The 24,796-nt window shown below is 32.6% G+C and overlaps 4 protein-coding genes across 5 annotated transcripts in view; 2 read left to right on the forward strand and 2 right to left on the reverse strand.

Annotated features, from left to right (window-relative positions):
- The window catches only part of LOC134845935 (uncharacterized), a 120,324-nt gene extending 118,362 nt beyond the window's left edge, over positions 1-1,962 (reverse strand). The window contains exon 1 of the mRNA XM_063863068.1: positions 1,595-1,962. The gene's annotated coding sequence lies outside the window, so the exon portion shown is untranslated. The remainder of the gene's footprint in view (positions 1-1,594) is intronic.
- The window catches only part of LOC134846998 (sec1 family domain-containing protein 1-like), a 541,294-nt gene that overhangs the window by 350,052 nt on the left and 166,446 nt on the right, over positions 1-24,796 (reverse strand). The gene's annotated exons all lie outside the window — the stretch shown is intronic.
- The window catches only part of LOC134847000 (IST1 homolog), a 541,764-nt gene that overhangs the window by 255,095 nt on the left and 261,873 nt on the right, over positions 1-24,796 (forward strand). The window contains exon 1 of one of the 2 annotated variants that reach the window (XM_063864479.1): positions 12,964-12,973. The exons of the other annotated variant lie outside the window; for it this stretch is intronic. The gene's annotated coding sequence lies outside the window, so the exon portion shown is untranslated. Of the gene's footprint in view, positions 1-12,963; positions 12,974-24,796 lie in introns of those variants that run through there. 2 annotated transcript variants of the gene reach the window in all.
- LOC134847002 (NAD-dependent protein lipoamidase sirtuin-4, mitochondrial-like) overlaps positions 1-24,796 on the forward strand; it is a 500,142-nt gene that overhangs the window by 255,095 nt on the left and 220,251 nt on the right. The gene's annotated exons all lie outside the window — the stretch shown is intronic.

Genomic DNA, 24,796 nt, shown 5'->3' on the forward strand with positions numbered 1-24,796 from the left:
CTAATTTAAGTTCAATAAATTTCAAACTGGGTTGAGATCAGACAAAACTGGCTAAAAAAAAACTGCTTAGATTTTCACCAGAATTATGGTACAATTCTCCAAAATTCTCAGTCAAGTTTTTATTCAAACAAATTCGTCAATTTGGCTGTTTCTAATGGATCAAGAATAACACTGAAACAATTTTGTTATTTGATGAGAAAATCAAATCACAAGAAGCCTTTTACACAGCTCAAAAAAGGAAGGTTCAAAGTTTTAGGAATGTTAAACCTGCTAAAGAGAATAAATTTTTGGCTTGATAGTCAAGAAATGGGATTATTATCATATAAAACCAAAGTCAATGCTTAAAAAAATTTTAAGCAAATTGCGCAAGCTTTTGGAGATTTAACTCTTTTAACGCTTTGTTGGGCTGTATAAGAGATTTTTTGATATATTTTTCACCTCAGTTAACAAATTTGTTTCAGCGTAATTCTTGATTCAATAAAAAAACGAACCATTTTGGGGTAAAAATTTTGACACCATAAATTTCTTTTAAATTTCTAAGCAATTTTTGTTCTCGTCAATTTTAATCTAATTTTAACACAATTTGATAAAAAAAAGGCGTTTGGAATTTCAAACCTTGTTCGTTTTGTCTGTTCATTGAAATCAGCACTGTATCTTAGGCCTCAATTGAGAAAATATGCGCTTAAAGTTAGTTGGATGAATACTTTTTTTGAGAATTTGGCAAAAAATTACAGTGCGCTAATCGTTCAAAATTTGCTTAGTTTTGAAATGAGCTTGAATTTTGAAACAAAGTTACTAAGAAGAGAGACAACTGATTGCTTTGTTTCGCAATTGATTGGTAATACTCTGGTCTAATTGTTCAGTTTTAACAATTTTCACATATAAATATTAGAAAGCAGTTATTTTTTTTCTAAAATTTGTATCACAACACAATTGTTTTTTTTTCATATAGAATACTTTACACCGTTTAAATTTTTTTTTTCAAACTTGCTTCTTCGAAAAAGGGTTAATTAATATGAAAAAGCACGCTCGATATTGAAATCTGCGTGTTCCAACTTGAAGAAGCTACAATATTGGCCAAAGCTTTTTACAAACCCAGTTTTTAACTTTCGAAGTTCGTCTTGCAAACCCTATTTAAACGACTATTTTCAACGGATTTTTGTGAAACTTCCAATAACAATTTTCAACATCAGCCTAGAGCAAATGACCAGTACTCCTTGTGACATTATCAATTTAGTTAAGCTTTTACGAGCTTGCATTTTATTTCATGTCACAAACTTTTTATTTACTGTATGCAGCATGATTTTCTAAATGAATGAAAATGCTTGAAACAATTGAGTCTTAATGTGTTTTATTTGTGAACTGATGAATTTCTTTAAGTTTGTGCTTCATTTCATGAGAGAAGTATCAAGAAAACTTGATGTGTCGCTAATATAATTTATGATAGCCAGCAGAAATTTGATTTATCTGATCCTTTCTCTTACAATTTGGATAAAGACTTATGAAAAATTTTAATGCTATCAGAATGAGTTGTTAAGCAGCAAAAAGTTGTCATTATAAATTTTCAGCAAAATAAAAAGAAAAACTAATTTACCCTTGACACTCCAGCTGTATGCTCTGACGAAGTATTGGGTTTTTTGAAAAAATATAATTTGAAGATTTCTCGGAAACTTGAATCAAATAATTATTGATTTGACTTGCCAATGATGTGAAGAAAATATATGCTCGGAGTGGTTTTTAATTCAGACAATTTCGCCAATCAAAATCATATTTAGTAACAAAAAAATAATATAACCCAATGAAGATATTGACTCCTTGAGTTTCATTTCGCAACCCTGCTTAGTAAAGTTTTAGGAATATGAAAATAGCCGATTTTAAAAAATTCTGCTAGCTTTAAAGATTTTATTGCTCTACTCAATTTTGCGCACTTTAAAGATCAGAACACTAGAGCGCGCTTGATAATTAAAGCGTAACACAAACTGTTTATTCTCGGTAAATCATTGCAAAAACAAAACCTGGAGGCGAACTTATTGATCTTTTTGATACTCTATATGACTCAAATTCTAACGCTTAACTTTTACTAATTGTAGACAGAAAAACTAACCGTTCAAATTTTATTGCTCATCGAAATTATTTTTATGGAAACGATTTGAAACCTTTCAACGGGCAGTCAGAACATTTAAATTTGTGCCCTGAGAAACAAGCACTATTGTTGTTCCGACTTTCAAAGAAAGTGAAGAATAAATATGCCTGGAGTGGTTTTTTGTATTCAGAAAAAAATGACAGCGCATGGGTATCGATGCGGAAATAGACTAAATCGCTGCTCGAACTATATTTTATTTATTCATATTAATTTATGCATAACAAGTTATCCACACTCATAAGAGTTTCAAAGTGATTTGAGGCCAGCTATTTAGTGAAACTAGTTCTACTCACTTTTAGTATTTACAGTGATATTGACAGTACACAACTTTTAGTTTATCAATGTAATTTAATAAAAACTGCTCAAGACCAATTCAGGGGCCGTCAAAAACATATACGACCAGTCTTGTTAAAAAATGTGATTGTTGAACTTTATAATACCATAGTTTTAATCAAAAAAACCCAATTTGGTTTTTGTTATTTGATTGCTTAATAGAAACAATATATAATAAAGTTCACAGCATTATCAAACGTAAGGAGCCTTACTAAACTTTTAGGGTTGCTACGACTCAGTATTTGTAGAGTACTTTTTTCTAAGAAATTTTTAAATTTTGAAAAATGCTGGCGATCAAGAAGAGCCAGTTACTGTTAGTTGTAGCTAAGAACTAACCGACTCATGTCAATTTAGCTAGCAATCGATTTTGCGAACTGTCTTTTTTTCAATCTTTGTTAAATGGGATTTAAGTTAAACTGTACCTGACGCTTGAAAAACAAAACGCTACGGTGGCTAAATTTCTAATTGGTACTCTTTTAACCCGCTCGATCTAAAAGCTTTTGAAAATGCAAAGTTTTTTATTCCTTTTTCTCGACAGCGAATCAGGTATAGGTGACAGCGAAACAAAGCTTAGGTATAGGATGTTAATTTATCTTTTCTAGGGGAAAGATGTAAGCTTGGCCCCAAAATCTTTTTACGTTCTCCGTGTTTGTGCAATGACGGAAATTGTTTCTTCTTGATATCACACCATGACAATCAAAAAATCACTCAGCAGAAAAATATCATGTCTTTTAGTCTTAAGAAAAATTGTGTCCCTCAAAAAACCAAGATACTCACACTCAAAAAAGTCATTTTTAACCTGACTGGAAATTCCCTGATTAAAAATCACCTGACTGGTCGACCGCTCTTTTTTCTAAATTTTTAAACTGTTAGCGAGTAATACAATTTTTCCGTGAAAACACGATGAAAGCACGGTACTGCTAATTGAATCATGTTATTGAATTTTTGGCTATACTGACCTATCAAAGCACAATTACAAGTCTGATATGGAAAAAAGTATCAACTCGTCCAAAAACCTGCATGATGACGACCAGCAAGCTGAGTTTGATATATAATTTATGCAAACCGCAAGATTATTGTTTTTTTTGAGGACATATTTATCACTAAGTAGAATGATCTCAGAGAAGCGTGAAGCGTATAGATAAATCTAAGGCTATATACAAAGTAAACATCAAAAAAATAAATGTTTCCTTTTATTTCACCCTTCATCATTGCTATTTTAAAAAATTTCTGGTGATATGTTACAACAGGTGGTAATTTTGACTATAGTGCATGTACTAATTTTGAGAGCTATAATGTATAATATAGTCATTTCGTTTTCAATCCATTGTACTACTACAAAGATAGTTTTTGTAAATAAATTACTCTGTCAAATGAAATGCTATTCAAAAACTCAAATTTTACACTTCTTTTGCCAAAATATTTGGCATTTGAATTAAATCATAAATAATGTGCGAAGTATAACAAAAAAGCGATCCAGCTATTGAAATTGAACTAACCACTTTTTGTAATATATCACCCTTTTTCTCATCTATGAAAATTTAATGTAAAAGAACTAGAAAAGTGTTGGTTTGATCTGCTAAGTAAATCAGTAAAAATGTTAATGTACAAAATGAAAAAGCTTTGATAGCGAAAACGTTAATTTATTCATAAATTTAATTACAAAAATAGGATTCATAAAAAATGGTCTTATTTTTAAAAGAAGTTTATATTTAAAAGAAGTAGCAGATTTGATGGTCATAACCTAAACAGAAAACAGTTTAGTCTAGGAAAATTTGGAAAAAAAACTGCTGTTTGCATTTCGATTCAAAGTTTTTGGTTGTTTTTTAAATAACAAATTTAGGGCGATAGATAAAGCTGATAGGTAAGCAGATAGATAAAAAACTGATTTATAGGTATCAATTTTCTGATAGTGATAGATATATGTCGGGAATGAATTGCTTTTCGATACGAAGATATGTGATATTGTTTGTATTACAAAAATTAGAAAACTGTTGGTTTGATCTGCTAAGTAATTCAGTAAAAATGTTTATGTACAAAATGAAAAAAACTTTGACAGCGAAAATGTTAAATTATTCATAAATTTAATTACAAACATAAGATTCATAAAAAATGATCTTATTTTTAAAAGAAGTTTATATTTAAAAGAAGTAGCAGATTTGATGGTGATATACCTAATTAGAAAACAGTTTAGTCAAGAAAAAATTTGAAAAAAATGCTGTTTGCATTTCGATCCATTTGGTTGTTTTTTAAATAACAAATTTTGGGGGATAGATAAAGCTGATAGATAAGCAGATAGATACAAAAAACTGATTTATAGGTATCAATTTTCTGATAGTGATATACATAAGTCGGGAATGGAGTGCTTTTCGATACGAAGATATGTGATATTGTTTGTATTACAAAAATTGGACTAAAATGTGAGCAAATCAAAAATTGATAATCTTATATGTTCAAATTTATTTACTTAAAAGTTCTCACATTGCTTTGAGTTGACAAGTTGATTTTCATTCTCTAAAATTAAACTAATTTATGGCGGTGAGGCTGTGAGACAGTAAGAATTATGTTTGAACTAATTTAGAGACCACATCTACTTGGCTTCGTTCGTAGTCTAAGGTAAGATGCTCTATGTGATATAAGTTTACTCTGCGTTTTAATTCGAAATATCCGAACAACCAAGTCAAAAAATAACTGCTTTAACAGGGAGGTATTCATGGCATTTTTTTTATTCGAAAAATTTTGCATTGTTTTACTTCTCAGAAGTCAGTTAATGCAATATTTTCTGAAAAAAATTGCCACGAAAACTTTCTTGTTAAATTAGATATTATTTGATTCGGTTGTTCTGATATTTCAGATCTAAACGCAGAGTAAAGTTATATCAAAACAAGGGCCACGTATTCTTTTATTTACGTCTACAAAACTTTGTATCGTCGTTATTCTTCCGACTTTCGTAACGAAAGTAACGGAATGTTTGTGCTCGGGGTGATTTTTTTTTCTTCAGACAAATTTCGATTGTTTAACTAGTCATTTTGTATTATTCAAAAGGTATGGTTGTCTTGAGCTTAAATTTGAAAAGAAATTTCACCTTTGATCATTTTTTGTAAAGTTATGGAGTTAATAGGTCTCTAAGCCAATTTGAGGTAATTATTCCACGATATATTGCGTGCTAATAACGGGTAAGCGGAAATTTTATCCATTTTAGAAACCTTTTCAAATTCAATTGAAGCATGCTATATGTACTTTTTAATACTTTGCATCGAAATTTGTATGAAAAAAACATCCTAATAAGAATTATTCCGATACTTTCGTTACAAAAGTCGGAACAAAAAATCACTTTTTCACCAGGAACTAGAATTTTTTCACCTCAATACAGACCAATTATAATGCAAAAAAGCTAGGCTCAAAACATTTTCAGTCAAAACAAAATTGAAAAAACTTTTTTTATTCAAAAACAAATTGCAAAAAAAATCGTTTTTAAAAAAGCGCTGGTTGTTCATTAACTTCTAACTTACCTAATTATTTAAAGTACAAACATTTGATATCTTGATTATATATTTTGTTGGTTATTCAACTGTCTTGCACTCCCCATGCGGTGTCAAGAGTATAATTTTCATTTGCTTCTAGTAACCAATGGTTCAGATCAATGTTCAATCCAATTTAGGAAGAACTTAGATCAATTTTTTTTATAAGCCTTGTTCAATATAATCATCAAAGGCTGAACCCCGCCGCCGAAATAAACACCAAATGGGGAAAAAATCAAATTTTGAACATCTTTTGATTGTAACGGCATCCATTTTTATTCTTTGGCAACAAGTTTTATTCAAACTAGAAAAAAGTCAAACTGTTAGAAACAAAAAAAATTGTTAGAAATTGTTCGAAAAAATCTGCTACATACAAGAATTCTCGTATATCAAGGCGAATCGTGAAGATTCCGAACGCCCAAAAAGCTTTTTGATTCAATAATTTAGGTTATAAAACTCGTTTCCAAAAGAAACGTTTTTTTTTTACGTTATAAGAAATTTTTTTTGCATCTTAAAATTCTGATTTTTTTCCGACTATACCTCAGAAAAGGCTCTTTTTATTTTTACAGTAATCGATTATCCAATAAATTTTAGATTTTGCCTCGATACGCAAAAGAATATGCGTATGCGTAATCTTTTCAATTAGTTTGAAGGTTTACTAAATGAAATAACGCTTGCTAAGAACCCTTTTTCAATTGCTACTCAATACTGTCAAACTATTTCATTTAAAAAATTTATGAAAGATCTAGACAACAAAGCTGCGGGAAGATCCAATCCTGAAGCTTCAGAAGCATCAAAAATGCTTCGATTGAAAATATCTCGCTTTTATTTCAACCAGTACACCGTCCGGTTTTAGAGGCCAAGAGGTCACAATCAACAAATAAAAACAATATTAACCCTGTTTTGAAATCTACAGTACTTTCAATCAAAATTCTCTAAAGTTTTTGAAACACAGTTTTCATGGTTTGCATTGTTTGAATTGTTGTTTGTTTTTTTTTCAGCTCGAATTGAAGAGTCTCTGTTCGAAGAATGGGAATCGCAATTGCAATAAGCAAATGTTCACAGATTAGTGCAAACAAAAGTTATCTTGACTGGCCACTTCTAAATCATCTTGTAGTTCCTTTCAGTGGTGTATTTGTAAATATTTTTTTCAAAAGAATGCTAAGATTATGACTGCTAAATCAAAAACCTTCAAGTCCAGAAGATCTAGCCCTGAAACTTCAGAAGCAACACCAAAGCTAAGTTTTGATTATAAGATCTTGCTTTTTACTTCAGCCATTAAACCGACCGGTTTCTGAGAGCGAATGGTTATATTCAACAATTAAAACAACATATACTGAGATTGACAGCTCTACTCAACAGCTAAACTGACAATTCTTATTTTGAAAAAACCTAATCTGACAATTCAGCCGAAAATTTTGAAGTTAGATTTTAAAGTTCGAAATTTTTAATTTTTTGTAATTTTGTGAAATTTTAAATTAATTTTGCATTCTGGTTAATTTTCGAGTCTGAACCGCTTTATAGATTGATTGGATTAAAGCTGATCTCAAACTATTCTCGACTTAAAAAGTTATTTCGCAGATCCATTGAGACTAGGAAAGTTACAAGTAAGATAACACTAAGGTTTAGCATTGGATGACAAAGCTGCAAAAAATATCCGATAAGATAACTTGACAAACCAACAAGTGTACTATCATCTATAAGTAGGCACTTAAATTTTTTGCACCTGGTTTGACCAGCAAAGCAGTCGGAAGCCACTAGGCCAATAACTTACTTAAATTAAAGTCTTAAAGCATAGTTTTTGTCTCATTGCGTTTAAGTCAAACTGAAATTCGAATGAGAAAAAGAAATGGAAATTGAATTATATTTAAAAGAAAGTTTGTTCTTTATACGCACATATTTTTGAAAGAGAAAAATTTTTGAACTCGAAAAACAGAAACAAAAATGGAGTAGCTGATAAAAGTTTTAAGTTGAATTTCTCAAAGAAAAACAATTTTAACTATAAAAAGAAAAGCACAAAAAATTGACATAGAAGTCATCTATCAAAAGTTTTGTCTCCTCAATCATATTTGGAAACAATTAAATTATTTCAATAGCATCTCATCAATCTTACCTCATCGATTGTATGAAGCTTCTATCAATTTTTAAGCCCTATCTGCTTAACTATAGAACCCTCTGATTGTTGCAGCTTATCATTTTTAGAGCACACGTTTTTTATTTAAATAAGAGGTTAAAAAATCGAAAAAAAAAAGAAATATGTAGAGTACATTTCAAAAAAATAGTACAAATTTTACAATACATTACATATATTTCAATTGGTTTTGCTGCAAGCTATGTAAATTCAAATTGATATTTTTGGGTGTGGTATCGTACAAATAAGAGCAAGTTTTTTGCCTCAGTTCAATTTCGAAGAAATCAATTGCTGTATACGCTTTAATAGAACGATTTGATTAATCAATTATCAATTATTCCAAAATGAGTTATAGTCGTCAAAGTCTTCCCAAATACAATCTATTATAAATCACCGAAAAAACTGAAATGAAAAGATATAGCCTAAATATTTGTTCAAATCAAAACTGCAGACAAAAAAAAGTTGTATAATCAGATTGTATAATCAGATTGTATAAAAAAGTTCTGTCAAAAACGCTTACTTGAAATGTCAAAAATAGACTGAAGAAACAAATAAAATAAAGTGCCGCTTACGCTTAAACAGAACGATTTGAATAATGAATTATCAACTAAACCAATTTGAAATAAACTTCCAGTCTTCAAAGTAGTTCCAAATTCAAACCTTGAAACTTTTGTCAAAAATGATCATTGGTGAACTATTTTTCAAAATCTGAGCTCCAGACAATCATAACTTTTAGAGTGTGTAACAAATTCCGTCAAAAACGCTCAGTTAGATAGTCAAAAATTGAATGACTAAACAAGACTACAAAATCGTAAATGTTCTGATTGCACTTTGAGGACAATTTAAAGTTTTTTTATTGGAAAACAATTTTAAAAAACTTCAAAAAAAATTTGTACAAGTTTTATTCACATTTTATCCCCTACAGCCTGAATTGAATACGTGTTGATTGTGCTCTTTCTACGTTTCGACTTTCTGGTTTTTTTTTTTAGTTTTTCGTGTAATGGGCGCCTAGCGGAGGTACCTTTTTGATTTTTTTTTGAATTTCTTATAGTGATTCGGGTTGAAACTGCTAATTTAATGAGACAAAACCTTGTTGAGTAAGAAAAAAAAATCTTTTTGACAATTTGAATTAACATGAGCTTTTTTCATACAAATTGCCAGGCGGAGCCACTGCCAAAGGGAGGTTTTCCACAACCTGATACCTCAATTAACTCTTGATAGCAGACTCGTCTAGATAGTTTTCGACAAAAGTCAAAAAATCAAAAATTTAACTTTTCCCAGAACCCTATTTTTTGAGGCACAAAACTGGGCATAACAGCTTAAGCAGCAGGGAAGCTTCCCACAACTCGCTTTTTTGATTGAAATCAAAATCTCAGATTTGTGAGGGTAGTTTTGAGAAAATGAAAAAACTCCGAAAGCTTGGGACAAACATTACAACCCACAGAGTTTTTCGAAGGCTAAAAGAATATGCAAGCACAATGGGCAGTCGGCAGTCATTCCATTGGTACCACTTTCTTAAAACTCGTTCAAGTAGATTTTGAGAAAAACTAAATTTCACAAAAAAATGACAAAATTTTCTTAGTGTCACAAAAAATATATATAAAAAAAACCTGGTTGCATACATTTCCATAATAAATTTTTCATCAAGCAGGAATTTTTGTTCTAGTTTTTGAAGAGAGCGAGGAATATATATTTTACTCAAACCATTTTCCAGAAATATTTGCTGCATGGGGGAATTGATTCCTGGACCTCAGGATTCATGACAGTGGCACGCACTAACCTGACATTACGGTCGGTCAGAATCTATTGTAACTAAACTGCTCGTTTTATGCTAAATATCCAGCATTGCAAAATAGTTCGAAATTGTATTGAGGCAAGCTAATTGGTTGTATTAATTCCAAATGCAGTCAATATTTCAATTTCCAAAAATTATTCCAGACAAGTTGAGGGGCCGTTAGAAGAATCAGGGCTTTTGTTCTGATATATGGACAGTCTTATTTGATTTTGTGCTCGACTGCCTTTTCTCGACTTTTTCAACTTGAGCAACTCGACCAAGTTCATGAAATCCAGCTTAAAACAGCTCCCAAAAAATTGCTTCTTACGGCTTTTACATTTACTTATCATGATTTTGGAAATCGCAAATCAACAAATTTGACTTGATAAATATTCAGCTCACTTTTAAGTTCAAGTGTTACTATTATATCGTATTAAGTTAATAGTTTGCCGCATTTGCAGATGAATTTCTGAGAATCCGGGGAAAAAGAAGCGGAAATTGATTAAGTTTGCACCTAATTTGTTTATATAAGCTGAAAGAGCGGGTAAAAGGCCGTATAAAAGCCGATATAAGTTTGTAGAATTCTTATATCGGTTAGAATAAAATATTTTCCATTCAATTCACTACTGAGTTATTTCAACTGAAACGTTTTCTAAAAATCATCATGAGTTTTGAAAATATGCCTGTGAGCTCAATGTCGGGTACTCAGAATTGGCCAGACGTGAAAGTGTGTCACGACTGGACTGGGAAAGAAAATCTGGCTGCTTTAATCCCCACTATGTCTTGGTTGATGATTGTGTTCTACAGCGAGCGAGGTTGTGACGAGCGAGATTGCATGCAGGAGTTAGAGGCTAAGAAGACTCAATGCTCAAACGAGAACGTTTATTTTGATAGACAAGCCATATCGAATGGTTTCTGGACGGCAGCTGCTGGAGTTGTCAACTGCGATAAGCAAACTGAATTTTGTGGCAAATACTTACGTCTGCCTCTACACGGCAATATTGTGTAAGTTATACACCTAATACGCTGGTGCTGTAATTGTCACAAAAGTTAACCATACCTCACTGAAGACGCAGCTTTGGGTTTTCCCAAAAGTATTATCACATTTAAGCACTTGAAGTTTAGGGGAATTCGAACCGAAAAACTTCTTACAGAAAAAAAAGTTAATTTCAAAATTCAAGAAAATTTTTATTGCTGCAATGAATAAATAGTAATTATCTGCTTATAATATTTAAAAAAACATTTTAGAGTTGGGTTCCTTACTCAGTATGGCAAGGTGTGGTCGCTCAATGATCCGAGAGAGACAGCCATTGGACGAAAACCTTCGGCTCACCCACGGGATGTTGGAGGGAAATCTTTGGCACACAAAAGGATGCTTGATCTGTTTTTTGCTCAGGCTGCAGAAGAAAGGCAGTGAATCGTGGACTTAAAAGAAACGGGGACTTAAAAGAAAACAACAACACGGCTACACTTACTGACTTAACACTTAAACTTAATATTTTTAGTATAATATTTTTAATATAATAATTTCATTTTCTCTTTTTCACTTAAATATTCTAACCAAGATAAATTCAGTTTTAAACTTACAAAAGGCTTGAAGTTTTATTTTGAGGAGAAAGGTCAACTTGAGAATGTACGACCCGCAGTCAGAGAACTTTAGATAGAAAAAAAAGTGCTTCCACCAGTATTTAATGGGATATAAGAGGAATCATAGGATAAGTGGTTATACTCATAGAGTAATTTCAGATAAGGTACACCGTCTGCTCGTCAAGCTATCTTATTTTCGACCGGATAGAATCGTGCAACTTCTTAGTCTAATACCGATCTTGATCTTAATCTTACTCTTATATCTCCTAGCCTCAATAGATCTAGTGTATACTGGTTTATGCAAGTTAGTTCTTGGAGTTTATCCAGAAAAAGAACAACTGTATTCAAAGTTTGATTTTAATTGTTCTGGTGCTGAAAGTAGTTTCAGCACTTACAAATAAGTGTAAATGTTAGAGATGGAATATGATTTATTAGTTATAAATATTTTGGAGCGAGACTGCGTGCAGGGTGAAGTTTGACTTTTCTGTGTGAAAAGCCCAGTGATTAGGAACTGTACGTGTAGTCAACATCGAGATGGCCATTGGTCTGGTTCAATGGTTTTATTTTGATGCGATGTTGAGTTCATACTTTAAGTCCTTTAAGGGTAGTGACTTTAGGCAGCAAATCGAATAGATTTGCCATTCCGAAGTTGGAATGTAGCTGGGTTGTCATTCCCAAGCTGCTTGTTCCTTGGGCTCTAAGAAATCTTTATATACTGCATTAATGGTTTACATATGTTACCTTTTGTTAATTAAGTTTTAGTTATGATTTGTTTTTAAATAATATTGCAAAAGTGTTTAACTTTAGTTTTGTTAATCTTTAAGAGTCGCTCACACTAGAGCAACTCTTGGCAAAAATAGAGTGTGGGTCACAAAGCGTGGTGTAGCGCGGTGGGTTAGGCCGGCTATAGAGCATGCTCAGGACGTCCCTCTGGTTGGCGAGGCCACGAGTGGTGTATTTTTTTAATGGTCTCTTTGTGCAGTCTCTTTTTGTGCTCAACCTTTTGTTTCATTTTTATTACTTGTTTTTCTCTTTTTTGTTTTCGTTGTGTCCTTTTCTCAAAAAAAAATCTTTTGGTTTGGGTTTGTCTTTTGAATTTTTTGTTTGTTATTTGATTGTGGTAAAACTAGTAAGTGGTTTTCAAAAGAATAGTTTATCCAGTTTTAATCTGGTTTTAATCTGGTTTGGAAACCGAGGCTTTTTCTTTCTTAGTCATGCTATTAGTTTGTGGTTTTCTGTCCTTGGTGGTTTTATGACGTTAGGCTGCGTTGGTTATTTCAGTTTACTATACAATTCCTTCCGACCGAGTTAAAGGAAAGTTTGAAACTTGTGAAAACTGGATAGAATTGTTATCAGTGAAAATTGAATCTTAAAACTCATTATTTAAACAATTTTTTAAGGGCGAGCTGTGCGATAATGGAAACAGTGTGTGATTTATGGGCGAGTGCATGATTGAAATTTATAAAAGAAGCAGCTTATTAAATTTAGTACTCTTTAGTTTATCTGCAATTTTTTACGAATCTACTACTATGAAATATTAAATTTACTTTGGGAGTTTTAATTCATGATCTTACTGCTTGTTAGAAGAGAATTTTACTGCTTTGGGGGAGTACTCTTGTGAATTAACTGCTATTTGGAGTAAATCTTACTGCTTGTGATTATATATTGCAATTTGTTAAAGTGAATTTTTTTTAATTTCAAGAAAAGAGTTTCCATTTTCTTAAAAATATTTTCATATGTTTTAGATGATTGAGTGATGAAATCTTAAAAGAAAATTGAAACATTTATAAATTATGGTTAGTTGTGTTTGGAATTTTTGGCTCTTTTCCAGTCCCCCTCCCTTTCAAATTCAAAATTGAAAAGCTTATTTAACGTTGTCAAAATGCAATGAAATTTGGCATGATGAACAAATCGACAACAGTAAACAGATTTGTTCTTCATATTTTACAGCGTACCATTACGCGTTTAGTCGTAATAACACGTAAAACGAACATAAAATTCGGTATTTTGAAAGGGGGGAACTGGAAAAGAGCCGAATTTTTTAGTTAAAACTATCCAATTATACTTACTGAGGGTCATTGTCGGCAAAAAATCCATTTGGGAAAAGGTTGTGAATAGTGTCCGATGATGTTAGGAGTTTAGCAAGGAAGCGGGTGATGTATTTAGTTTGTAGAAGAGGCCATAGGAGTTCAAGTGCTTTGATGATCTTTTGCTCTTCACTACTTGGCGAGAATTCGTGCGGTGTGTTTTGGATTAGATTATAAAGCTTATGATTAAATTAAGTGTTGTGAACATATACAGATTGGGATTTCGACGGGCTGTATATATTCGTGGGGGACAATTGGTGGGTGAGGTTCATCAATATTCAAAGTTCTGGTTAACGGGCAGAATATATACTTTTGTCTTATGGGATCGTAATTTCGGATGATACCTTGCATATTAGTGCTCTTTATACAATATGTGAAAATTAAGAAGAAGGGTGAAGTATAATTAGAGTTAATAAGTTGAAATGATGCATTAGTTGTGTATTGGTGTTGGATAAATTTATGATAAGTGTATGTGTGAATTTATGTCGTTAGTAGGCTGCGTTGGTTATTACAGTTTATGCGTAACATGATTTTGTGCGTAACAATATTTGATAGAAGCAGTGTAAAACGCATTCTTTTGGTGTTAGGAAATTAAAAGTGAGAAAAGGCTAAATTTATTAAATTAAGGATTGTAGGCTTTTGTGTCGCGAAGTGCTGTGGATACACTATGTTCATATTTTTTATTCATGCAGTAATTAACAAATGTATATCGAGACTTTATGAAAAGATTTCAGTTGAGGGCTAGCGTTAGTATCGTATTTTAAGAAGGTATCTTCCAAATAACGTGCAATAGCGTGATCATAGTGGTTGATGGAAAATCAGTTTGCTTTTTGGTGCAACAAACCTATTTAGTGTTTGAGTTAGTCTGATGGCTGTGAATTGTTTTTCATGAACTGTTGTGGTTAGGTGATGTAGTCGAGTGTGACATAAATCATTGCCTTCTTGGTTATTATATGATGGGAGTGATAATGGTTTGGTGAAATGGTAATAAGAGGTCCATGAAAGTGTGTGAAACAAGGCATGTTTGTCAACGTAAGTTCGTTGATCGTTTTTAGTAGTGTGATAGTAAGTGTATTGTGGAAAAAAGGGCAAGCACATTTGTAGGAAATATTTTGTGTTTCTGTGAAGTGGATGCACGGAAAACATTTGAGGAGATCGAGGGTGGGGAAGCATAGGGATACTGGGATGTTTTCCTTTAAATACTCGGTGGGCTCGGGTTTCTTCAGTTGGGGATGCTGGGTTGAAGGATTCGGAGGATGTAATGGTTTGCGATAGGTGATGAATTGTTAGTGTGTTAGGGTTTTGAAGCTATTGTTGTAGGTTTATAAAATTGTCAAGTTCATTTTCGAGGTCTTCATCAACGGGGCTAGAGCGGTCAGGTGGGTCGTTAGTCATTGGGGAGAAAATTGGAGTTGCATCAGTGTAGGAAGAAGGGGCTGGGGAAGGTTCATCGGGAGTTGGGGTATGGAGTGGTCGGAAGGGAGGCTGGGAAAAAGTGGACGGGCTGGGCTCGGAATTTTGCAACTCATTTGGAATTTCAATATCAGAATTGTTAAATTGTGAGCTGGTATGAAAAACTGTGTTTGTGGAAGTGTCATCTGAATCCATGCTTGGTGAATCATTATTGTATGATGGTACGACTTAGGGAGTGAACTCAGATATTGATTTTTTTGGAGATTGACACTGGAGATTGGATGGGTAAGAAAGGGAATGGTTGAGAGATCCAATCTGGCGGCACAACGTGTGTTAAAAAACGGTTGTTCTGAGAATGGAGATTAGTGGTATGTGGCTGTTCTATGATTTGTTCAAAAGTTTCTTCTATATTTGGTTGCTGAGCTATTATGTGAGTAACTGGACTTTAGGGATAACTATGGTTTGTAGGGATGTGCTCTGTTATGGCTGTATTCCTGTTATTTCGTGGTACTAAAGATAACGGATGGTTATTGTATAAGTTATGTAATTGTGGTACAGTAGGTGTTGTATTTTTGTTGTTTTGTGAATTATCATATGCATTTGGTGTGGTTGATCGTTTTTTGTTGTATTCATTTATTTGAGCGTCTAAAAGGATTTTGTTAATTGAGGTTGAAACTAAACATTGCGTATAACATAGTCAATCTTTCTAAAATGTAATAGAGCCATCATAGAAAGGCGAGAATTTTTTGGGTGGTATTTTTTACCGTTTAAAAAATTGTAATTTTTTATATCTTTAAAAAATCCACTGTAGTCTTGGGTATAGATGTCTGAAAATCCTGCGGTTTCTGCAAATTTTCCTAATTTTTGGTCAATGGATTGTCTTTGTATTGTATCCAATCTTGTAAGAAGTTCTTGATATTGTTGTGTGCGGATGTGATGTTGTATATCCGATCTAGAGTAATTACCTAGTGATTGTAAATCTATATTTGGGTTTTTAGCAATAGCTCTGATGTTTTCTGGTAAAAATTTCTCTAAGGGTGGCATAAATGTAGGATATTATTTATCTTCATCTGGATTTAACTGTACAACATTGTGGCTTTTACCAGATCCACATGGGACGGCTTTATCCCAAAAACATATTCTTCTAGAAAGTGTGTCAATAAAATGTATTTATTTTTGTAGAGTGTGGGGATTGGTTTGTAACATGTTTTATCTTCAAATGTATATAATGGTAATAATTTTTTTGTACATGTGTTATACCATAAAATGTTTCCTTCGTAGTGCAAGTGATTGTAAAAAATGTGTTCGTTCAAGATTCTAGTTCTGATAGTGACTATTCTTGAAATTTCTGCTTATGGTATAGTCCAATTTCATGTCTAACAGAATGTCATAGTGAATTGCACCAAAATATGTGTTGTTCATAAGTGATAGTTCTTGTAGACGAGTACTGCTTTTGTCTTGTGGTCGAAGTTTTCCATCAGTTCTTCCTGTGTTTTCCGGAAAGGTTACTGGGATGTATGAGTTTTCGTCATGATTTGAAAGATAATATGCTGGACTTGGTTTAAATCTTAGTTTTCCTATGTTCATGTCGAAAACTTTTTCGTATTCGACAAGAACTTCTGAATATTGTGTTTTATAAAATGGAGTCTTATATCTGCAAGCGAGTTCTATTTCGGGGTAGATTTGAAAACGTGTCATTTTGTTTTCTATGTTATTGTAATAACAATCATTGTTATATCGGATTTTTTCAGGGTTTACTTTATCATAAGGAACGGATTCAATAAAGTTTTTTTGATGAAATTTTATCATTCTTGCCTGTATTCTTGCAACTTGAAATGTGGTACATGTGTCTTCGGGGAACCAAACAATAGTTGCTTCTGTTCTTGTTGTTTGATCTTATTATCCTTGATCATTTTTACAAGATAATCGTAATCCTTGATAAATTATGGTGTTTTTTTAAAATCTCGTGTTGGTTGTATTTTTTCTAATTGAATTTTCCAATCAAAAAACATTTATTCTTGATATCCTTTGCAGAGTCTGAAAATACTTGAAAACTTACTAAATTTCGGTCTATACCTTTATTTGCGGTTAATTTTAATCGTTGAAGTTTGTTTTTACAGTCTTCGGACTTGGGTTGTAAAAGTCTTTCTATTTTGCTTTTATATAAAGATTCGTGATCAAGTCTATTTTTGTTTCCATTTAAGACTTGGGAACAATGTAGTTTTTTCTCTGAGATTGCTGCTGTAAATTTGTATCATGTTAAGATTGTGGCTCGGGCTTTTGAAAAAAATTTGGCTTTTATATTCGTTTTTTCTGTTTCTTGTGGTTCGGATTCGCATTGAGTTACTTGCTTTATGGCGTTAGTGTTTTTGTTCATTTTCTTCACAATCATAGTGTGTGGGAAGAAAATTGTGAGTTCCTGTTCGAAGAGAAGGATTTTTAGGATTTGTTGGTTCTGAAAAAAAGTGGAGGTTTTGAAGGATAAGGATAATTAAAAAATACATGTGGAGGATAGTCTTGAATATGGTTGATAGAATGGAATATATCCAAGTGTCTTTTTTGTATATCTATCGTATTTATAGATACTTTCTGTTGTGATAAATGGGGGAGGTAAAGATTGAGCTGTTATGTTTGGTTGAGCTAGGGGGAGAGGAGATGTACTAAATTGTTTATTTTCACTGTTGATTCAAATTCAAGAGTAAAATTGTCTTGTGTAAGGATTTGTACGTTGTGTTCTTGTATGTCTTTGTGAATATCGTATCGATTTTGTAATCTGCTGAGTGCCCAATTATGTAGTCTGTTACTGTCAAGATGTTGATTAAATAATGGAGGGGTGCTACGAATGTATTCCAATCTAATCGTAGGGGTAGATTGTTGGTTAAATGTTCTTTATATCTATTGTCTAAATTTGTAGGGAAATTTGGGGGAAAAGGTGTTGTTTGGGTTTGACTTATTGAAGGGGTTGAAGGTAGTGATAGGGTTTCTGGTAATGACAAAGATGTATCCGATGAGGTTTCTATAGGGTCTTTTACCAAATTTGGTTCACCTTGAGTGAAAGCTTGTGTCATCCATTTAGGGAGACGTAGTGTTGAAGTTGGGAGGTTAAAAAGATTTTCACAAGTTTGTTCGGATGTAGGGCTGATCCTAAGTATTCCGATGGTATGTTCGGAGTATTTTGTTGTGAGTTAGGTTTTAATGGTGGAGGGGTATTTTGAATTGTATTACTGGAAAGATCTAAAGGATTTGGGATTGATGATGAGGGTATATTGAATTGAACTCAGGGAGTTGTAAAACTTCTATTACGTCTTGGATGTATGATTTGTCTATCTATTGTGGAGGTATTTTGGTTTTGACTAGGGCGTCTTGTTCTATTAAGGTCTTGCTGGAGAGAAGGGTATATAATGTATATTGGCTCGTATTGTGGTTCGCTTAAAGCAGCGTGGCAAACTACGGGTTCTAAAGGTTCTGATAATAATGAATTTCTTTCCTCAAATGTTTATATGTTTTCTTGAAATGATATACATTTTGATGATTGGGGGTGATTTGTCTGACTGAATGTTGGTGCTGCTAGAGATTCCTGGGGTGTGATAGTGTTGATCATAGTAATCTTCTATGAAAATGATTAAAAGTATTGTTGCTAGTGCAAAACTTATTATTGCCTTTTTGATACATTTGCTTTTTGTCATAATTAGAAAGATTAAAAATGTAAAAAAAACTCTAAAAAAAATGTCTTTCTTGTTGAATAGATGTTTTAACGTTTAGATAGTTCTTGAAATATCGTACCTGAGGAGGTGGTCACGCATTTTTGCAAGGTTGTGGTATGCTTTTTGTAGCGAAAAGAAAATTACGAAAAAAAGTGCAAAAATTGTGAAGAGAAAGAGAAATATTTCAAAGATGTCTTTAATAAAAACTAAACAGATTTGAAAAACAATTGAAAGGAGTGAAAAAATTTTGAAGTTATTATTTTGAGGAGTTTAACAGTTTAAATGGTGGTTTCTAGTTTTTTTTATGGAATATACGATATTGAAATCAGCGCTTTTCAAAGTTAAAAAAAACGCTCTTCTGTTTATTTAACCAGAAAAGCGTTGAATGTTTTTTGCAAGCTAAAATCAATCGTCTTCGTCATTCCAATTGATTAAACCGGTTGATTATGATTGATGTCTTTTAATACAAAAAAAAAACTCGGGCAATCAGGGTTCTCAGCTGAAACATTGTTTTAGTTTTCAAGTCTAGAAATTTATTTGCAGTTTGGGTTTAGAATTTATTTGATGATTAACCTTGGGCTGGTCGATCTTCCCGTACCGGAGTTCCATGGATAATAATCGATTATAGTGGAACAATTTTCCCTAAAATGTTGTCATTATAATCCATTATAATCCATTATAATCCATTGTGGCAAATTTGAACCACGTAGTCGATTATGTGGTCATTAAAATCGATTTTTGAAAAATATTGTCCACTAATTTTGTCACTGAAATCGATTATTTTTGCCAATATAATCCATTATAGTGGATTTTTTTGCAATAAAAATCCACTATAATCCATTTCATTTTTAGAACTAAATTCGATTATTTTTGCAAAATATTGCAAATTTTGCGAGAAATTTGCAGAATTTATGCCATGTTTTTTACTACATGGCATGTCTCAACGTCATCCCCTCGCCCCCTCAAGCTTCCCCCATCCCCCTCAGCTAAAAGGGGGAGCTGGGGCGGAGAGAAGCTGTGGGGGAAGCTGGGCGGGAGAGAGACGCTGGGGGGGGGGGGGGGGGGGGTTGGGTAAATAAATTCGGGTAAACTGGGGAGGATAGATGGAGGACTGGTAAACTGGGGGGGAGGAAAAATGGTGGGAGGGGGAGTAAGCGGGGGGGGGGGGTAGTAAACTGAAGATGTAGTAAACTTGGGGCTTAACTGGTGGGGGGCGGTAAACTGGGGGGGGGGGAACAGGGTTAAAAAAACTTATAAATATTATCCATGGAACTCCGGTGGGGGAAGCTATGAAAATCTAATTCAAACCCCTGAAAAATTAGTTTTATTAGGGTTTTGGTTAAAAAACTGTGAAATGAAAGGTTAGTTAAACTGCGATGAATTAAAAAAAGTACAGACAAAAAATATATAAATTTTATTCTGAAATGTAACATTTTATGAAACGTAATTCGTAGCAATTGCACTAAACAGGAAATGAGATAGTTTTGAACAAAATTGTAAATTTCAAGAATAACCCCTCGAAAAAATCCATTATAATTGATTAAAAACGGATTATTTTGCCTCGAAAACAAGTTTCATTTTCTTTCAAAAGTAATCTATTATAATCGATTATAATCGATTATATTCGGATTTTATTGATTAGAAAAATAGTTTCATTATAATCCATTTTTAATCGATTATAATCGAATTTTATCAAAATTTATTGAGACAGACCACGAAAATTCATTATAATCGAATATTATCAATGGAACTCCGGTGCGGGTTTGTAGTTGATCAGAACCTGTGAACTTTTTGTCCAATTTGTCATTGCAAACTTATTTATCTGCTTTAAATTATTTTTAATTCTATTTTTATCTTTTTTTGATTTGATGATAAATTTTCGCCTTATTTGAGGCTGATGAATAAAATTGAAACTCTGAGTTATCATCGATAAATTGTTGGGCAAACCAATTCTGGTGCTGGGCCAAGTAATACAAATTCCCCCAAAACCAATGGGAAGAATTTCATTTGGTTCTAAAACAGGTTTTGAAAAATCAGAAATGACCATTTCATACTCATTGCTACGCAACTGTGTTCTAACTTAATCACAGGGGTTCCAGGTCTGTGAAAAGCGAGATGTTAACTAGACTCCAAAAAGCTTAAGGACAATCTGAACATTTAGAGCTCTGCCTTGATACGAGCAGTCTTGTATAAAAATTTGCCTACAAGACAAACACAGCTTTTTTGAAAATTACAGTTATGCCATTTAACCAGAAAAAAATATTGTTTGATAAAATAGCTTTTGCAACAGTTTGTAGGAATACTGAAAAGTTTCAACCAACCAGAATCTTTAGGCATTCCTATTGGCTACATGACTTTGCACAAAACCGAAATCGTTATCAACAGAAAGTGAATTTTAGCAGCGCAACAAAATTTTGCTGAACAATTTGTGCAGATATACAAAAATATATTTTTTTCATTTTTGAAAAAATAGGTTTTTATTTTTTTCCAATGCCCGACTTTGATTTTACAGAACTTCAAAATGTATGTATCTGACTGTTTTTTTAATCGGTTGATAATAACTTTATTGGCGCGGAATTGTTCGCTTTCTTTGATGTTTCCGCAATTTTCATGATATTTTGGAATATTAGTTTTGATTGGCTGAAAAAAAAATTAAAATAAAATTGCATCGCTCGGTCTGTCAAATCATAAGGGATGCCACCCAAACATTTAAGTAAACAAATCAAAGATTAAATTTAATCTTAAAAAAACTTCAACTTAGAAGTAACAATTAGTTTCTGATTGCTACCAAGGAGCATATACTAATCGCAGCCGGTAACTGGTAAATAATTTTGCAAAAAATCTGTACCAAGAGTAAAAGTTACATGAAAAAATACATACGCCTGACAAAATTGCCTTTCCAGAGTTACGCGTTCGGGTTTTTGAGAATAAAATTAACTCAAAATATGTTAAAGTCTATCGAAAAGAGACGTTAGGTTCACGATGAGAAGTTTCAGGCCAGTTTTCATGCCTTGGTGGCTGACCAATTTGTTCATTTCGACCAAAATTTTCGAAATTGTCAGTCTTATTCTTTTGTCTTTCTTGTAATTAGTTCTCCTATTTCGGAATTCTTGACCCATTCCCACCTCTTTGGCATATTTCTTTGTTCGGCTTTGAAGAATTTTGCGGGTCTTGAAGTAACGACCCCTCCTCCCAAATGTTTACCTCTGTATCTAGAGTTTGCAAGACTGAAACCTTTGCATCCTTGTCATCGCTTTTTGATGCTAAATCAATTAGAGCGATTTCCCATTCTTTGTGGAGAGCCGGTTTTTTTGCTTTTTGGGCGATCTTGCTTTTGCATTTTTTTCTTGCCTTAAGAAATAACTTTTCCGCCATTTTTTTATTTGTGCACTCATGGGACTTGGTTGCAATTACAATGGTTGGTTCCGGAAAAAAACTGAATTGATTTTGATTTGAAACCGCCTCCACTGGAATCAGAGAACCTGCAATCAGAGAGCGACAAATGTAATGGACAATATAATCAATTATTGATGCCAGGTTCGATATTTAAATCCATTTTTAATGGATTATGATCGATCTTTTTTATGAAAAGCTTATCCACTTTATTGGTTTTTTCTTCCGATATAATAGTTTTTTTCGCAACAAAAATCCATGAAAATCTACTTTTTCTTCTCAAAAATCTATTGAAATCAATTTTTGTTGCTACACTAAAATGGTCTACATTCGATTGTTTTCTGCAGAAAAATTGTTTACTCTTGTTATACTTTTTCTGCAAATTTATGAAAAGATATTTTTGAGCTAAATAACAAACAACATGAAAGAAAAAAATGAAACCACTTAGGAAAAACTTGTTTTTTTTCTGTTTTTTTTCTTGATGCTCTTTATTCTCCCTTTGAACTAATTAATTGTCTGTGTTTTTTTGTAGTCCCCGACTTGTACGAGTAGCTGAACTTCTCTAAACTGATTTTGTGAGAACTTCCTGGCATCAATTTGTGTAGCTATTGTTCTCGTGAAAACGGAGTTGAGGGTAAGAGGTGGCTGAGGCATGAACAGCAGATTCACAATGAATTTTTAAAAAATATGTATATTAAAATTGAAAACCCTCCCCCCCCCAACACATACCACAACAGTCACCAAAAAAATTCTTTTTGTTAGCTCGGCAATTTTGAAAAATCTACTTACCCTTAAGTAACTTTTGGGAAAATTTGTTTTGTATTGAGACAAAATTGTCTTTCTAGCGCGGCAAGCGAAGCCAGCTACTCGAACAAGCTGATGACATCCTGGGTTGAAGTTGCATTGCACTTCAGAAATGTATCATAGATATTCCAATTTTAGCATCCATGTATCAACATATGTTGCAAAGCCACTCTAAAATGTTCATCCATGTTTCATCTATGAAACACGGATGCAAATTACATTGATGTTTCATCGATGAAACATGTTTGAAAAATGGATGTCAGTTCTATGATTCATCCATGATTCTTATTGGTCCATGAAAAATGAATGCATATGGCCTTGATGTGTCATTCCTGTTTTTCCGGCCTAAAAAAATACCTCTCATACACTTTTCCTTTATAAAAAAAATTATCAACTGGTAATTTTCCATCAAAAATTTGAAAAAATTCTCAGAACACTCATTTTTAAAACTCAATTGAAAAAATAAATAAAAATTAGGCTAATTATAATTTGAACAATGTCAAATGAAATTATACAATGAAATTGCACAATGAAATTATAAACAACCAATGAAAATGTGCGTAAAATGTGAGTAAAACTACTTTTTGATGATTTATCAGTGTCAAAGCAAATTAAGGCAAAGAGATAAATTAAACTCACCAAATTGAGCGCATATTAATTGAAAACATGAACAAGCAATCTTCAGTTTTTGATATAAAAAAATGCAAACATTTCTCAATTTTACGATTAAAGATTTTTTAAAAATTCTCAAAAGGATAAATTTAGAAAATACCGATGACTGACAGTTCAACGTAAATTTAAGACAGTGACTTTAAGCAATAGATGACATTAAAAAACAACAAAGAAAAATTAAGTATGAAAACGTAAGATTTATCGAACAGTCTCAAGTTGAGTTTTTGCAAAAATTGAGTTTTTTTTTTCTTCAAATTTTGTTTGATGATTCTCAATTTTAAGGCAATTTCAGGTAATCAGCTGTAACACAATGTTCATCATTTCGTTTTTCATCTTTAGGAAGGCTTCACTTTGTCATTTAGAGCATTATTTGATTGATTGCCCAAAAATGCTTTCGAACTAATGGGCATAACAAAAATTTGAAATTTTTAGGTCTTTTTTCTTTCACAGAAAAGTTTCCAAAACTTGTTATATTGATCCAACTTCTTACATGAAATCAACTTGCAGGTAGATTTGCACGATTGGCAAAACATATTTTTATACTATCAGCACTAAAAACATTCAAAACATTAACTATTAAAAATATTTAAATAAATTAGAACATTCCAACACATTTCTCGATACAAAATTTACACAAAGATGAAGCGTAGCCTCGCACCATTTGCGATACGGCGCAAGCGTAGCGTTTCAAGCTGGCGAACAAAAAAAAGAGACGGAAGTAAATGAACAAAAGATAGGTATGGAAGTGAGAAAAGAAGAAAAAGCTTTTTGAACCATTCCTGGAACAATTTAAAACACAGAGGCAAAGCAGAGACTTGCAAAAACACAAAAATAGCATTGCAAGCTAGCAGACAAGAAAGAAAAGAAAGCAATTATATCCAAAGATAATTGAAAAGTTTTCCAAAATAAAATTCTAAATTTTTCTGGAGTGATGGTCTGTTTGCAGAAAACACGTTCAGAAACACATTCGACGGCTTTTTGATGAAAATTGAAAAACATGCGATCAAAAAAAAATCTTTGTCTTGAAAAACGTGAACTAGAAATTCCATTCTGAGATTTTTTTTGTTTTGTGTGATCCTGAGGAAAGCATGCAAACTATTGTTCCCTCGAACAACCCAAAGTTAAGCTAGTAAGCCAATAAAAAATGAGCCGAAATCATAAAGGCAGAATAAAGTTTTCAAGCGAAAAAAAAGAAGAAACCTACGATGTCAAGGTTAATACTTGCAAGCAGAAG

The sequence above is a fragment of the Symsagittifera roscoffensis genome, chromosome 5 (assembly GCF_963678635.1).
Source record: "Symsagittifera roscoffensis chromosome 5, txSymRosc1.1, whole genome shotgun sequence".
NCBI classification, from domain to species: domain Eukaryota; kingdom Metazoa; phylum Xenacoelomorpha; order Acoela; family Convolutidae; genus Symsagittifera; species Symsagittifera roscoffensis.